We start from the raw sequence: 15672 nt of genomic DNA, 5'->3' as shown, positions 1-15672 counted from the left end.
AAAAAAAAGAAAAGGATTGAGGAGGCACCCGTCTCCTGCAAGTCCTCTCTGTTGAGAGGAGGGGTGCTTGAGGTTCCAAATTTCTCCTCTGGTTAGGGGACACACAAGATAATTTCCCAAGTTAACTTCAGGTAGAAAGGCTAGGGCGCCAAACCCCCACTGCTCTTCAGACAAGGGAGGAAGACGACTCCAGTAACGCTCAGAAGAGGCAGGGTGTGCTCCCCAAATACTAATCAGGAAAGACAATGAATTTGGGGTCCTGAATTCTCCAAGTTCTCCTTAGTAAAGGGAGCAGAAGCCTGAGCCCCCTCAAGTTTTCTTACTAAAGAGAGTTGAGATTCCCAATCTACAAAATTAGTCTTATCCTGGCAATTCTCCTGAGAAAAGCGGGCAGGGCAAGAACTTCCAAGATTCTCTTCAGAAGAGGGGGTATCGGCAAGATTCCTTAAGATTCTCCTTAGAACTGGGGCCAGGCAAAAATAAATAAATTAATTTAAAAAATTAAATAAAAAGAACTAAAGCCAGGCAAAGAATCCTTAAGATTCTTCTCAGAACAGGGACCAGGGAAAAAATCCCCAAATTTCTCTTCAGAAGGGGATCAGACCTACAACTCCAGTCAGGAAAGAGAACTGGAAAAATAAATCCCCTCGAGAATAGGGTGGAGCCATAGCTCGACCAGTCTCCTTAGAGCGCGCCTTACGCGACCCCGCCCATCACCAGGCGTATCGGCTCCACGCCCGCCCAGCCCAGGGTGCCTCCGGTGCATTGTGGGTGGGACGCCCCTGCTGAGCACTGCGGGGAACCCCCAGCCAAGCCAGTTGGCCACCTAGCTGCCCAGTCGAACCGCCTTCCAGGGTCCGAGCGAGCCGGCCACGGATTGACGCGTCTCCCCGGCCCCGCCCTTCGCGGCGTTCCCTCCCCTAAGTCTAGGCCCGCCCCCTCAGGGTCTTGACTGGCTCTGAGGCCCGTTCCACTCTATCATTAGTAGGCTATCTGTCAGTCACTGCGGTCTATCCCTCCCAACCCCCTCGGGCCCGCCCAGGCCTCCGGCGCGATCCCTAGGGCGAGCCGGCCCGCATGCTCATTGGCCGTCGGACGCTGTCCGTCGTGAGGCTGGTCACGCCCACTGTGGGGCGAGGATCTCAGAAACCCCGTTCGGACCTCATTGGTCTGCGGCGCCGCCACTCGGTGAGACGTGCTTCAACCCGGAAGTGTGCGAGACGAAATCTGCCTAGCAACCGGGGAAGCCGAGCTGCGAAGCGGGCAATTTCAGTGTAAGACCGGGAGGGCAGACCGAGCCGAGGCTCCGAGCGCGGCGCGGCGGCTCCACCCGCTCAGGGTCAGCGCCCCGGCCCGCGCACGCGCAACCCTGCCGCTTGAGTGCGCCTCGCGCCGCCCGCGCAGTCGGTCGGTCCGCTGTCCGTCGTCGCCACTGCGGGCGCCACCTGAGGAAGCTGCTGCCACGGGACCTGAGCAGACCGGACCCGACTCTGTCGCCCGAGGCCGCCTGGGACCCAGCAGCTGCCCTTGGAGGCGCCGAGCAACTTCGGTGAGTGGGGGGCCGGCGCCGCTGGTGGCGGGTCCCCAGCTTCCGGTGCCCAGGTCTTCTCTGGGGCTTCCGCTTCTCCGAGGAGACCGCCTCCAGTGCGTGACCCCCTTGTCTGAGGGGACTAGCTTCTTGAGGAAAACTCCACGTCTGAGTGGGGACCCCCCGACTCTCTGAAGGATCCTCCTGTGAGGGACCCTACTTTTCTGTGGGGACCTGCCTTTCCGGCATGCCCCTATTTTTCTGAGGGGAGCCCCTTCTCTGATAGACCTTCCACTTTTCTGAGGGACTTGCCTCTCCGAGGACACCCTCCACCTCTCTGGGACCACCAGTCCCTGTAGGGATTCCCTGCTTCCTTGGGGAACTCCGCTTCTCCTAGGACACACTCCTGCTTCTGGGGGACCCTCCCCTCACTTTTCTGGGGGAGCCCACTTCTCTGATGAGACCTTCCCGCTTTTCCAGGGATCCCCCCACTACATTCTCTGAGGAGATCCCAGCTTCTTTGACCTGTTGTCGCACTTTTCTGTTGTGCCCCTTTTCGTCCTGCTTTTCTAAGGCGTCTATCATTTTTCATGGTCCCCTTTACCTCTGCTTTTCTGAGATACTCTTCCTGCTGTTCTGTCCTCATTTGTTTGGGTGACCTCCTTCTTCCAAGTATCGTACACATCTGATTGGATTATTAGTTTCTGGAGAAAAAATTCCTCACTTTACCAAAATATTTTCCATTTCTTTTGGCGTCCCTAATAATATATGGATGCTGCAATGTTTGGAGGGGTCCCTGGCTTCTGCAGAGGTTCTCCCCCTAATAGGAGATGTCTCACTCCTAAGGGCTCCTCACATCCTGGAACTGTGCCTCCACATTTCTAAAATATACCCTCGTCTGATGACAGACATAGTGGGTTTCTTCACTTCTCTGAGGGGTGTCCTCGCATCCCAAGGTGTTTCCTTCTCACTTACTTGAGGACATTTCTCCTTTCCTGAGGTTTTCCTCCTGATTCTCTTTAAAAAATTTTTAAATTTCTTTTAATTTTTTAGTTTTTGATTTTCCTTTCTTTATTCACTCAGGGAGAAACTTTTCCTTGGAACTTGAGGATTCCCTTATTTCTGTTTATGGCACTAGCTTCCCTCCATAGTGGAAGAAGAAATGGGCCTTCCCTTCAGTCTTTCTTGCCAGATTGGGGATCTTCTCTGAACTTTTATCTCAGCTTCCAGGGACCTGAGGGATTTTGGCTGAAAGGGGAATTGGGAGACAGAGAGGCAAAACAAACAAAAAAACCCCACTATTTTCTCCTGTCCTTTAAGACCGGTTAGATTTGTGAGCAGGAGCTGTTGCCAGATGACCACCTTGGTTACTCCATTTTTGAGCCATGGGGCAACAACTGTGTTGGCAGGCCAGGCCAGGGCCTGAAAATTGTTCCTCCATTATCATACTGTCAAGCTGTGGGACTGACTGATCCACTTCCTGTCCCGTGCCTTAGTCCTCCTGCGTAGTGTAACAACCCCCCGCCCCGTCCCCTGAAGAAAAAAAAGGTAGGGGTGGGTAGAAGAAAAATGCTCTTCCATATCTTTGCTACATTTTCTCTCCCTAGGTCCTCTGATTACTCCTTGATCACTAGAGGCTCCTCGGTTTGTGGGCCACTCTGGTTTGAAAGGCAAACCAAGAAGCAGGAAATGGGTCACCTTAGATCCAGGAAGGGTAGAAGGGAGACAAGGGAAAGGGGTTTTGACTTCATTTCTCTAAGTTTTAGGTGAGTTCAGCTTGGCCATAGGAAGTTTTTACATGGCTTTTACAAATCTTTTTTTTTTTTTTTTTTTTTTTTTGTATTTTTCTGAAGTTGGAAATGGGGAGGCAGGCAGACAGACTCCTGCATGCACCCTACCGGGATCCACCTGGCACACCCACCAGGGGGTGATGCTCTGCCCATCTGGGGCGTTGCTCTGTTGCAACCAGAGCCACTCTAGCGCCTGAGGCAGAGGCCAAGGAGCCATCCCCAGCGCCCGGCCATCTTTGCTCCAATGGAGCCTCGGCTGCGGGAGGGGAAGAGAGAGACAGAGAGGAAGGGGGGGGGGTGGAGAAGCAAATGGGCGCCTCTCCTATGTGCCCTGGCCAGGAATTGAACCCGGGACTCCTGCACACCAGGCCGATGCTCTACCACTGAGCCAACCGGCCAGGGCCTACAAATCTTATATGTACTTTTTTAATGGCCCACCCTAGATTCTGAGTTTATTCCAATAGCTAATTTTATCTGCTTTGCCAAACGCAGAGCTCTCTGGAGCCCAAGTAGATGAATGCTGGCATTGAGAGATGGTCCAAAGGACAGAAGTGAACTCAGTTTGAAACCTGAGTAACCTTGTAACCACGTTGTGTCCATGCACAAGTTTCAGGCCAAAAATGTGGAATGTTCCTGAAGTGGAGTTTTAAAATATAGGCTGAACTCCTGTTTGGTTTAGCATTTCAGTGAGTTCTTCGTTCTGACTCTGCTAGAACTGCAGTTCACTTTACAGTTTGACTTAAGGCTGTCTCTCTCCTGTTTGTTTCCATCTGGGTCTTGCTTAAATTTGAGTCCTTTGTGAAGACTCCTGCCGAGGCTATAATTTGAATTCTAAATCTGTTGGTGGACCATGTGGACACAAGTTTCAACTCGAGCTATTTTCTTCTGTGGAGAAGTGCTTGGAGAATTTCCTGGGCCCTTTGCTCCTGGGGTAGTCAAGTCCAGGCAAGAAGCTGCTGCAGACCTGGTTGCTCTTCTACTACCTCTTCCTGGTCAGCTGTAGGTACTGCCCTGAAGGGCAGGGGAAGGATGATGGGAAGTTCAGGGTTTAGGGTTCCCTGAGACAGGGCAGAGAAGTTCTGGCACATATTTATTATTTATTTTTTAAAGTAAAATTTTTTTTAATTTTTTTTTTTTTTTTTAGAGAGAGAGACACAGAGAGAGAGAGGGGGGGGGGGGAAGAGGAGAGAGAGAGAGAGAAGGGAGAGGAACAGAAAGCATCAACTCTCATATGTGCCTTGGCCAGGCAAGCCCAGGGTTTTGGACCGGCGACCTCAGTGTTCCCAGGTCGACACTTTATCCACTGCACCACCACAGGTCAGGCATTTTTAAATTTTTTTACTCATTTTAGAAAGGAGGTCTACGGCCATACCACCCTGAACGCGCCCGATCTCGTCTGATCTCGGAAGCTAAGCAGGGTCGGGCCTGGTTAGTACTTGGATGGGAGAAAGGAGAGAGAGAGAGAGAGAAGGGGGGAGGAGCAGGAAGCATCAACTCCCATATATGCCTTGACCAGGCAAGCCCAGGGTTTCGAACCGGTGACCTCAGCATTTCCAGGTCGACGCTTTATCCACTGCGCCACCACAGGTCAGGCTAAAGTAAATTTTTTAAAAAATGTATTAATTTTAGAGGGAGAGGAAGGGAGAGAGAGAGAATAAATGAATGAGACAGGAACAAATCTTTTCCTGTATGTGCACTGACCAGGGATCAAACTGGCAACCTCTCTGCTGCGGGACAGTGCTCTGACCAACTGGGGTATCTGGCTAGGGCATTTTTATTTTATTTCATTTCATTTCATTTTATTGTTGTAACAGAGACAGAGACAGACAGAGAGAAGAATAGGTAGGGACAAACGGACAGGAAGGGATAGAGATGAGAAGCATCAAACCGTTGTTGTGGTACCTTAGTTGTTCATTGATTTCTTTCTCATATGCCTTGACCAGTGGGCTAGAGCCAGTGACCTTGGGCTCAAACTGGTGAGCCTTGCTCAAACCAGATGAGCCTGCGCTCAGTCTGGCGACCTCGGGGTTTTGAACCTGGGTCCTCCATGTCCTAGTCCAACGCTCTATCCACTGTGCCACCGCCTGGTCAGGCTATTATTTTATTTTGAAGATTTTATTTATTGATTTTACAGAGAGGAGGGGTGGGGGCAGAGAGAAGTATCAACTCATAGTCTCATAGTTGCTTCACTTTAGTTGTTCATTGCTTGCTTGTTGTATGTGTTTTGACTGGACAAGCACAGGGTTTTAACGAGAGATCTCACCATTCCAGATCGACACTCTATTCACTGTGCCACCACAGGCCAGGCATATTTATTATTTTAAATGAAACCCACAGGAACAGCTAGGTAGGATATTAGGGAAGACAGAGCTTTGAAGTCAGAAGGACCTGATTCAGGTTCTGGGTCTGGCCTTCCTAGTTTTGTGGTCTTGGACAAGTTATACCACAAAATTGGCATGTTATTAAATATGTATTTGAGGAGTTACATCTCTGTGAATGTGTGTGAAGACACATATGGGAAGTACTTTCTAGAGGTATGAATGAATGAATTTGAGACAATGAACAGGAGGCAACTAGCACAGTCTCTATCTCATGGTTGGTGTGCAATAAAGGTTGGTTGTTGTGCTCAGGAGATTAGGGTTCTGCCCTGCACTCCCAGGCCAGGAAGCACTTGACATTTTGCCAAGGCTAAATATGCCCAAAGAGAAAAAAACTTGTCCCTGGTCGGATAGCTTAGTTGGTTAGAGCTTTGTCCAGAAGCGCAAAGCTTGTGGGTTTGATCCCTGGTCAGGGCATATATGAGAACAGATCTATGCTTCTGTCTCTCCCTTCTTCTCTCTCTAAAACTAATAAAGTAAGTGGAAAAAAAAAAAAGGAAAAAGAAACTTGGTATGTCTCTTGCAAAGCTCACTGCCCCCTGGGTCTCATTGAATTTTTATGTGTTCAGATAGTAGATGTAGGTGGATTTGCTGTGCGGCAGACATTTCTGTTTGCCTTGGCCTTGCCTTCTCCTTCTGTAAAATGGGTTAATTTGTGAGTTAAGGCCAAGTAGGGAGATGTATTACTGTAATTAGACCATAGGCAAGATAGAAGATTATAATGAACTCTAAAAATTATGGGAAGAAAATAGTAGGAGAACCATAAACCTAAAGGATAATATCCATACTTTGGGACTGCTTGAGTGAGTGATGTGGAGCAGTTCTATGGTGAGTGGCCTCTTAGACATTAGATCCTTGAAATAACTGTTCTTTTGGGGAAATGGATCAGATTTGGGAACAAAAGACTGGGAAAGCGATGTACAAAGGCATTTGGTGCTACACAATAGTACCTTGAGAGGGCCAGGGTGTGGCTTAGTGCCATGAAGAGATCAGAATTCACCTTGAGCTCCCAGGATAGAGAGGGCTGTGGAGATGCTAACTCTGCCTCTGGTGGTGGTGAAGGCTGAGGTGGGCAGGACAGGTTTTTTTTTTGTTTGTTTTTTGAGAGGATTCTTTCTTAGCAATTAGTGAGAGCCCTAAAATCATAATCATGGCTGTGAGTTGGGCCCAGCCTTTTTAGCTTAGTAGTGTGGAGACAGATGGCATTTACCCCTGATAGTTAAAACCCAAGGGGATATAATGGATGAAAATCTGAGCTCAGTCCCTGTTGGCTGCTCCCAAGTTTGAAGAAAAGGGTTTTTTCCGTTTCTTGAAATATCACCAATACCTCCCTTTGTGTCTCTGTCTGACACACACACACACACACACACAAAGTGACTTTACTATTGTGGCCTAGAAATACTCACCAATCTTAAATTTTTCTTAATTCTTTTAAGGCCAGTTATTTCGTATATGAGAAAGGAGCAGAGTTTATTATTTTTAATGTGTAAGAAATCAGGTAAACAACTTTAAAGGGAATCACTATCCTTTTTGAAATTATGCTGTGTTCCTTGTGTGCCACAGACTTCACCCTGGTTGATAGTGGTGCCACTGCCCAGTCTCTTATCTAACAGGAAGTTTTTTGAACCTTTCTTTTCTGAATTGAAAGATCCTTACAGCAATAAAAACTCTTGAATAATTAGAAATAATATTGATCTATGTACATTTATTAGATGTAATGTAACATGATTATCCTTTGGTGGGCAGCTCTAAAAGGCATGTGGGTCCCAACACTGCCTAATTTCTAACTGTGAACAATAAACTGTTGATTTATATAACTGAAATAGCTAGGGAAGTCAGGGTTTCCTTCCTGTTGGACACAGCACAGGGGGCATTAAATCCCTGTGGGATCTTGGTGATAAGAAAGTTGACCTCTTTTGCAATTGGGAAATAACTACTATATCAAGTCGTTCCATTCAAATGAATGGATGGTGTTTTATATATATATGTATAGGTGTATATGTATTTAAATATTTTATTTATTGATTTTACAGAGTGAGGGAGAAAGCGAGAAGTATCAACTCATAGTTGCTTCACTTTAATTGTTCACTGCTTGCTTGTTGTATGTGCCTTGCCCAGGCAAGCCCAGGGTTTCAAACTGGTGACTTCAGTGTTCCAGGTCAGTGCTCTATCCACTGTGCCACCACAGGCCAGGCTGGATGGTGTTATTTTTAATTTCTGGTATTAAGCTTGGCTTTATCCTGTCTTCAACCTGGCTGCCTTTGTTTATACAAATTCAGTCTTCCAAACTGGCCTCTAAGGGACATTAGAGCTCTCAAGGAAGGGCTTTATTTACCACAGGTTGTTGTTGTTTTTTTAAGTGCAACTTAAATTGGATTGAAAATCTTTTGGCTCATGTGATTTTCTATGCCAGCAAATAATTCAGCAGTGGTTGTGTGCCTACCTTGTACCAGGTGTGTACCATGCTTGGTGCTGGGGGTCTAGTAGTAAGCAGGACAGGTGCATTAGGCCTTCAAGGATCTTACATCCCAGTCACAGACAAGTAAACAAATGAAAGAAAGAATATTGTAGTGCTTCTTTGGGAATATCCCTGGATGTTGGGAGCTTGGGGTGGAGTTTCTTGGAGATTTAGAAGTGAAACTTCACTACCCTTTGCATGTCCTCACTGGGCTTCTTGCTTCTGTTTTCTCTCTATATAAGGCGGTAGAAATTATGGCATTCTCCCAGTTGATTGTTGGCTGTTGGCACTGTTTTATTCAGGAAGACTGTGGCTGTAATTTTGGAGTAAATAGAGTCTCGGATGGCCACAGCCAGGAGCATTTTCAACTTTGCTTTTCTTGACGTTCGCGGCAGCATGTTTTTGGAATTCTGTGGCATTTCTTCATGGCAGTGCATATTATGCAGAGATAAACAGCTCTAAAAGCCCTTCCTGCCTTATTTGAAACCTTAAAATAAATTCAGATGAGGCCCTGGCCGGTTGGCTCAGTGGTAGAGCGTCGGCCTGGCGTGCAGGAGTCCCGGGTTCGATTCCTGGCTAGGGAACACAGGAGAAGCGCCCATCTGCTTCTCCACCCCTCCCCCTCTCCTTCCTCTCTGTCTCTCTCTTCCCCTCCCGCAGCCAAGGCTCCATTGGAGCAAAGATGGCCTGGGAGCTGAGGATGGCTCTGGATGCAACAGAGCGACGCCCCAGAGAGGCAGAGCATCACCCCCTGGTGGGCATGCCTGGTGGATCCCGGTCGGGCGCATGCAGGAGTCTGTCTGACTGCCTCCCCGTTTCCAGCTTCGAAAAATGCAAAAAAAGCCCTGGTCATTTGGCTCAGTGGTAGAGCATTGGCCTGGTGTGCAGAAGTCCTGGGTTCGATTCTCGGCCAGGGCACACAGGAGAAGCGCCCATCTGCTTCTCCACCCCTCCCCCTCTCCTTTTTCTCTGTCTCTCTCTTCCCCTCCCGCAGCCGAGGCTCCATTGGAGCAAAGATGGCCTGGGCGCTGGGGATGGCTCCTTGACCTCTGCCCCAGGCGCTAGAGTGGCTCTGGTCCTGACAGAGCGACGCCCCGGAGGGGCAGAGCATCGCCCCCTGGTGGGCAGAGCGTTGCCCCTGGTGGGCGTGCTGGGTGGATCCCGGTCGGGCGCATGCGGGAGTCTGTCTGACTGTCTCTCCCTGTTTCCAGCTTCAGAAAAATACAAAAATAAATAAATAAATAAATAAATTCAGATGAGGAAAGTGTTTGGTGGTTACTTACAGCATAGGAAAAATGAGGTTTCAGATAGATAGACTGCTTTGTTGTGTATTGGTGGGTTCATGGTACATGGAGTTCCCTCCGCCCTTGGGTTCCCACTTACACTGGGTTTGGGAAAGGGCTATTTTGACTTTCCTGTGTTGTAGCCAGATTATTTATTTAATTTTTAAACTTTTATTTATTGATTTTTAGAGAGGAAGGTAGAGAGTGCGAGAAACATTGATTGGTTGTTCCATTTACTCATGCTGTCACTGGTTGATTTATGTATGTGCCCTGACTAGGGATTGATTCTGCAACCTCGGCATGTCGAGGCACCACCAACCAACTGAGCTACCCAGCCAGGGCCTTGTGGCCAGATTGGATGTTGGTCCACATAGATCAGTAAGGTGACAGGTGCTTTTCTTAGGTAAGTATATTGGTGAGGGAGCCAGAGAGAGGGGTGGATACTGGGGCATGGACTCCAGGATAGAGGAAGAGGGTATTACAAGGAGAGTTTCTGGTTAGTTTGTCTTCTTTTTCTTTTCTTCTACCCAAGTACTGACTATGGAGGTGAAGAGGCCAGAAGTGGGTGTAAATAAGTAATGCAGTTGTGCATGTGACCAGGATCCCACCTCTGGGCTCAGCTGTCCTTGGATGCTTGCTCCTTTCTCACTTCTTATTCCTCTGCCCTCCAGGCTGAGTTTTTTTTTTTTTTTTTTTTTTTTTCAGGCTGAGTTTTTGGGTCCCAATTTGAGCATAAAAAACAATTTTTTTTTTGGTAAGCTGATTTGTTAGAATTGGGAGCACTTGGCAGTTCTGGGGCTTAGCTAATGTACTCACAAACTCGGAACTCTGACAGGGTGGCCAAAAAGGATGATTTCCTGTTGCATTATCACAGTGTTGCCTGCAGGATCTTGCCTGTAGAGGGATGCTCTTGGAGAGGTGTGTAGAACTTAGGAAAGCAGACAGCAAATAGGTCTTTCTGCAAGAGTGTACTGTCGAAGAATCCTTTACTGTTATTTGTTTTTGTTGCTTTGTAAAAGTACTACAGTAGGCTCTGTGCACTAGAAGCTTTACAGCCAGAAAGCCTTGGGTCTGTATCCAGGTTTCACCACTTGTTGGCTCTGTGACTGTAGGAAAGTGGCCTAACTGTAAGCGGCCTAAGTTCTTTGAGCCTCAGTCTCCCAATTTGTGGGGTAGGGATGGTAAGAACGAAGCAAGTGATCTGATTATTGTAGGTGTCTTGTAAAGAAGTTGTTACAGAATCCTATCAAGACTGACTGTTCTTCTCAAGGTTGAGATCCAAGTTTGGACAGATTCTATGGCAGTTTATACTAGAGCACACCAGTCCACAGTGGGCCACAAGTGCTGTGCATGACTAAAGGCCGTGATCTAGAGGTTCCTGGGTTGGTTAATTTTTCTCAGTGAGTTCTCTGAGTTCATTGTAGCCTTACACTGGGTGTACTTGCCGTAAGGACGTGCAGTGTCTCCTGAAGCATAACGTGGCACTGTAAGTCCTAGGAAAAAGGCTCAACCTATACTCTATATGACTGCTATCAGTGCTAGTAAAAGCTTCATCTTTGAGGGTGAGGAATAATATTTACCTAACTTGCTAAGGGGTCAGACCTGGCTGGACACAGGAACCCAGACTACTAGGAAAAGATAGGTACATTAACTGGCAAGTGCAGCAAAGTGTCACAGTTGGATCAGGGAAGGAGGGGGCGATTTGGAGGGTCATCAAAGGAAGGAGTGAAGGATGGAGAGGGCTACTTGTTAGTAGGTGGCTAGATATTCTGGGAGAGGAATAGCATGGGCACAGGCAAGGACCTGGTGATGAAAAACAACCTAGTATGTTCCCTTGATTCGAGGAGGTGATGCTCATCTAAAAGTCAGAGTTTGAACTGGGTACCTTTAATAAGTAAAGTCCAACATTAACATTAACTCAGAACTCAAAGGTAGGAAGTCATATAAAATATGCCCTAGTAGTAGACAACATTAAACTCAAAAATCTTATTTATATTGAGCTCTCGATAAGCATTTTTCAATCAGAAGCCAGTGCTGGCCAGTGAAATTAGATAATCTAGACTCTCTTTGTAATGGTAAGCAGTCTGCATGGAGTTTAATCTTTTAAGGAGCTTCAAGAGAACAGATTTGGGTGCTGCTTCTGAATCTTTTTCCCTCCCTTCCTCCCTTCCTCCCTTCCTCCTTCCTTTTGTGAGAGAGAGGGAGAGAGATGAGAAGCATCAACTCATAGTTGCGGCACTTTGGTTGTTCCTTGGTTGTTTTCTCATATGTGCCTTCACCGGGGGTCTCCAGCTGAGCCAGTGATCCCTTGCTTAAGCCAGCAACATTGGCCTTCAAGCCTGTAACCATGGGGTCAGGTCAATGGTCCCACACTTAAGCCAGTAACCCCATGCTGAAGCCGAGTGAGCCCACACTCAAGCCGGCGACCTCAGGGTTTCGTACCTGGATTCTTAGCATCCCAGGCTGATGCTCTACCCACTGCCCCACCACCTATTCAGACCTGAATCTTTTTCTTTTGAGAATTATCATCATTTAAGATGGTATAAAATTCTTCACATAGCATAACAGTTTTTTAACTTGCAGGTTATTTTTCTTTTCTTTTTTTTGCAGGGTATTTTCTTTTTTTATCTTTTTTTTATTAAGTGAGAGGCAAAGAGACAGACTCCTGCATGTGCCCCAACCGAGATCCATCTGGAAAGCCCCGTACCAGGTGATTCTTTGCCCATCTGGAGCCAGCTGCTCCATTCCTTGGCAAGCAAGCTATTTTAGTGCCTGAGGTGAGGCCATGGTGCCATCCTCAGTGCCCTGGGCCAACTTGCACAAACCATTTGAGCCATGGCTGCAGAAGAGAGAGAGAGAGAGAGGGAGGAAGGGGAGGGGTGGTGAAGCAGGTGGTCACTTCTGTGTGCCCTGACTGGGAATTGAACCCGGGGTTTCTACATGCTGGGCTGACATTCTACCACTGAGCAACTGGCCAGGGCCAACTTGCATGGTATTTTCAAGGTTTAGGTTTTATGTGTATAAAACTTTTTTTTTTCTTTGTATTTTTTTTTCTGAAGTGAGAAGTGGGAAGCAGAGAGACAGACTCCCACATGTGCCCGACTGGGATTCATCAGCAAACCCACTAGGGGGCAATGCTTTGCTCATCTGGGGTGTTGCTCTGTTGCTCTGTTTCAACCGGAGCCATTCTAGCGCCTGAGACAGAGGCCATCGAGCCATCCTCAGCACCCAGGTCAACTTTGCTCCAGTGGAGCCTTGGCTGTGGGAGGGGATGACAGAGACAGAGAGAAAGGAGAGGAGGAAGGGTGGAGAAGCAGATGGGTGCTTCTCCTGTGTGCCCTGGCTGGGAATCAAACCCGGGACTTCTACACGCCAGGCCAATGCTCTACCACTGAGCCAACTGTCCAGGGCCTATAAAACTTGAAACTTGATGTTTAACCCTCAGAGTATCTTTTTTTTTTGTATTTTTTTTCTGAAGTTGTAAACGAGGCAGTCAGACTGGCTCCCACATATGCCTGACTGAGATCCACCCGGCATACCCACCAGGGGGCAATGCTCTGCCCATCTGGGGCGTTGCTCTGTTGCAACCAGAGCCATTCTAGTGCCTGAGGCAGAGGCCATAGAGCCATCCCCAGCGTCCGGGCCAACTTTGCTCCAATGGAGCCTCGGCTGCGGGAGGGGAAGAGAGAGACAGAGAGGAAGAAGAGGGGGAGGGGTGGAGAAGCAGATGGGTGCTTCTCCTCAGAGTATCTTTTTTTTTTAACATATTTTTTAAGTATTTTATTTTAATGATTTTTTAGAGGAGGGGGGGAGAGAGAGGGACAATAACATTAATCCATTCCTTTATGTGCCCTAACCAGGGATCGAAGTGGCAACCTCTACTCTTCAGGATGATGCTCCAACCCAGGGGTCTCAAACTCGCGGCCCGCGGGCCGCATGCGGCCCGCCCACCAATTTTGTGCGGCCCGCAGACTGGCCCGCAGATTATTCCACGAAGTTTGATTAGTCTGCAGGCCGCACAAAATTGGTGGGTGGGCCGCACGGCCGCGAGTTTGAGACCCCTGCTCTAACCAACTGAGCTATCTGGCCAGGCCTCAGAGAATCTTTATTAAAGGTTGACTTTTGACCTGAATTTGAAGTAAAGATTAAAAAAGAAAAGAAGGAAGGCAGGAAGGCAGGAAGGCAGGAAGGAAGGAAGGAAGGAAGGAAGGAAGGAAGGAAGGAAGGAAGGAATGAATGAATGCGGGAGGGAGGGAGGGAAGGAAAGAAAAGGAAAGGGAAGGGAAGGGGAAAGGAAAGAGCTTGAACAGGCAGTGGTGCAGTAGATAGAGTGTTGACCTGGGACACTAAGGACCTAGGTTCAAAACCCCAAAGTTGCTGGCTTGAGCAGAGGCTCACCAGCTTGACCTCTGGGTTGCTGGCTTGAGTGTGGGATCATAGATATGACCCTATGATCACTAGCTTGAGCCCAAAGATCATTGCTTGAGCCCAAGATCTCTAGCTTGAACAAGGACTCCAATGGGGTCAACTGGAAACCGCCCCCTCATCAAGACACATATAAGAAAGGAATCAATGAACAATTAACATGTCACAACAACTTGATGCTTCTCATTTCTCTCCCTTCCTATCTGCTGTCCTTGTCTGCCTCTCTCTATCTCGTGCTAAAAAAAGAAAAAAAGAAAAAAAGAAAAGATTAAAAAAATAAAGTAAAGATCTTACTCTTCTCAAACCATGAGTTGGTAGAATGTAGGCCTGACTAGGTCAGCATGCAAAGAGGGCCTGGGTATTTGTTATCAAACTGTGAAGGAGAAAACTAGGTATACCTGCCACCTATAGTGAAATGCTGGGCACCAGGGAAGGAGGAAGAGGACCATCTTATTAGGAAAACTTTTGGAGATATAAAGTTGGATGATCTGCCATTTAACAATTGGGGAAGTGGGGTGTGAACTGGATACCAAGTTTTTCCTTTTTTTTTTTACAGAGACAGGGAGAGAGCCAGAGAGAGGGATAGATAGGAACAGACAGACAGGAACGGAGAGCGATGAGAAGCATCAATCATCAGTTTTTTGTTGCGACATCTCAGTTCATTAATTGCTTTCTCATATATGCCTTGACAGTGGGCCTTCAGCAGACTGAGTAACGCCTTGTTCAAGCCAGCGACCTTGGGTCCAAGCTGGTGAGCTTTGCTCAAACCAGATGAGCCCATGCTCAAGATGGCGACCTTGGGGTCTCGAACCTGGGTCTTCTGCATCCCAGTGTGATGCTCTATCCCAGGGGTCGGAAACCTGTGGCTCATGAGCCAGATGTGGCACTTTTGATGGCTGTATCTGTCTTTAATAAAAAAAAATAATAACATTAAAAATATAAAACATTCTCATGTATTACAATCCATTCATTTCCTACTGCTCATGTTCATGGTGTGGGTGGCTGGAGCCAATCACAGCTGTCCTCCAGGGCAACACCAAATTTTTATTGGATAATACTTAACGTACACGGGTCGTTGTATGGCTCTCACGGAATTACATTTTAAAATATCTGGTGTTTATGGCTCTCTCAGCCAAAAAGGTTCCCAACCCCTGCTTTATCCACTGCGCCACCGCCTGGTCAGGCTGGATACCAAGTTTTTAAAACATGCTTTTCTTCATATTGAAATCAAGGAAGTTTATTAACAGGCTGATGTGATTAACACTTTTTCTTTGCTAAGTGGGTTTGAATAGGTTGACCTCTAGACTTAAAACTGTCATAAAACATTTTTTTCTGGTAGTTTTATGATTTTCCCTTTTAAAATTTTTTATTTTATTTTATTTTTTTTACAGAGACAGAGAGAGAGTCAGAGTGAGGGATAGACAGGGACGGAGAGATGAAAAGCATCAACAGTTTTTCATTGCGCATTGCGACACCTTAGTTGTTCATTGATTGCTTTCTCATATGTGTCTTGACCACAGGCCTTCAGCAGACCGAGTAACCCCTTGCTTGAGCCAGCGACCTTGGGTCCAAGCTGGTGAATTTTTGCTCAAACCAGATGAGCCCATGCTCAAGCTGGTGACCTTGGGGTCTCGAACCTGGGTCTTCCACATCCCAGTTCGGCACTCTATCTGCTGCGCCACCGCCTGGTCAGGCATGATTTTCCCTTTTAATTCTTTAATTCATAGAAAACATAGTTCACAGTCTACGGCCATACCACCCTGAACATGCCCAATCTCCTCTGATCTTAGAAGCTAAGCAGGGTTGGGCA

At 47.3% G+C, this 15672-nt stretch overlaps 1 protein-coding gene across 3 annotated transcripts in view; it reads left to right on the top strand.

Annotated features, from left to right (window-relative positions):
• Positions 1-1191: 1191 nt before the first annotated feature.
• The window catches only part of GATAD2A (GATA zinc finger domain containing 2A), a 133348-nt gene continuing 118867 nt past the window's right edge, over positions 1192-15672 (top strand). For 2 of the 3 annotated variants that reach the window (XM_066268337.1, XM_066268317.1), the window contains exon 1: positions 1192-1549. The gene's annotated coding sequence lies outside the window, so the exon portion shown is untranslated. The remainder of the gene's footprint in view (positions 1550-15672) is intronic. The other variant, XM_066268299.1, reaches the window with a different exon arrangement.

This window comes from Saccopteryx bilineata, chromosome 1 (assembly GCF_036850765.1).
Source record: "Saccopteryx bilineata isolate mSacBil1 chromosome 1, mSacBil1_pri_phased_curated, whole genome shotgun sequence".
Taxonomy (NCBI): domain Eukaryota; kingdom Metazoa; phylum Chordata; class Mammalia; order Chiroptera; family Emballonuridae; genus Saccopteryx; species Saccopteryx bilineata.
Note: the sequence above shows the minus strand (reverse complement) of the source record. Positions and strands in the feature narration are given on the sequence as shown.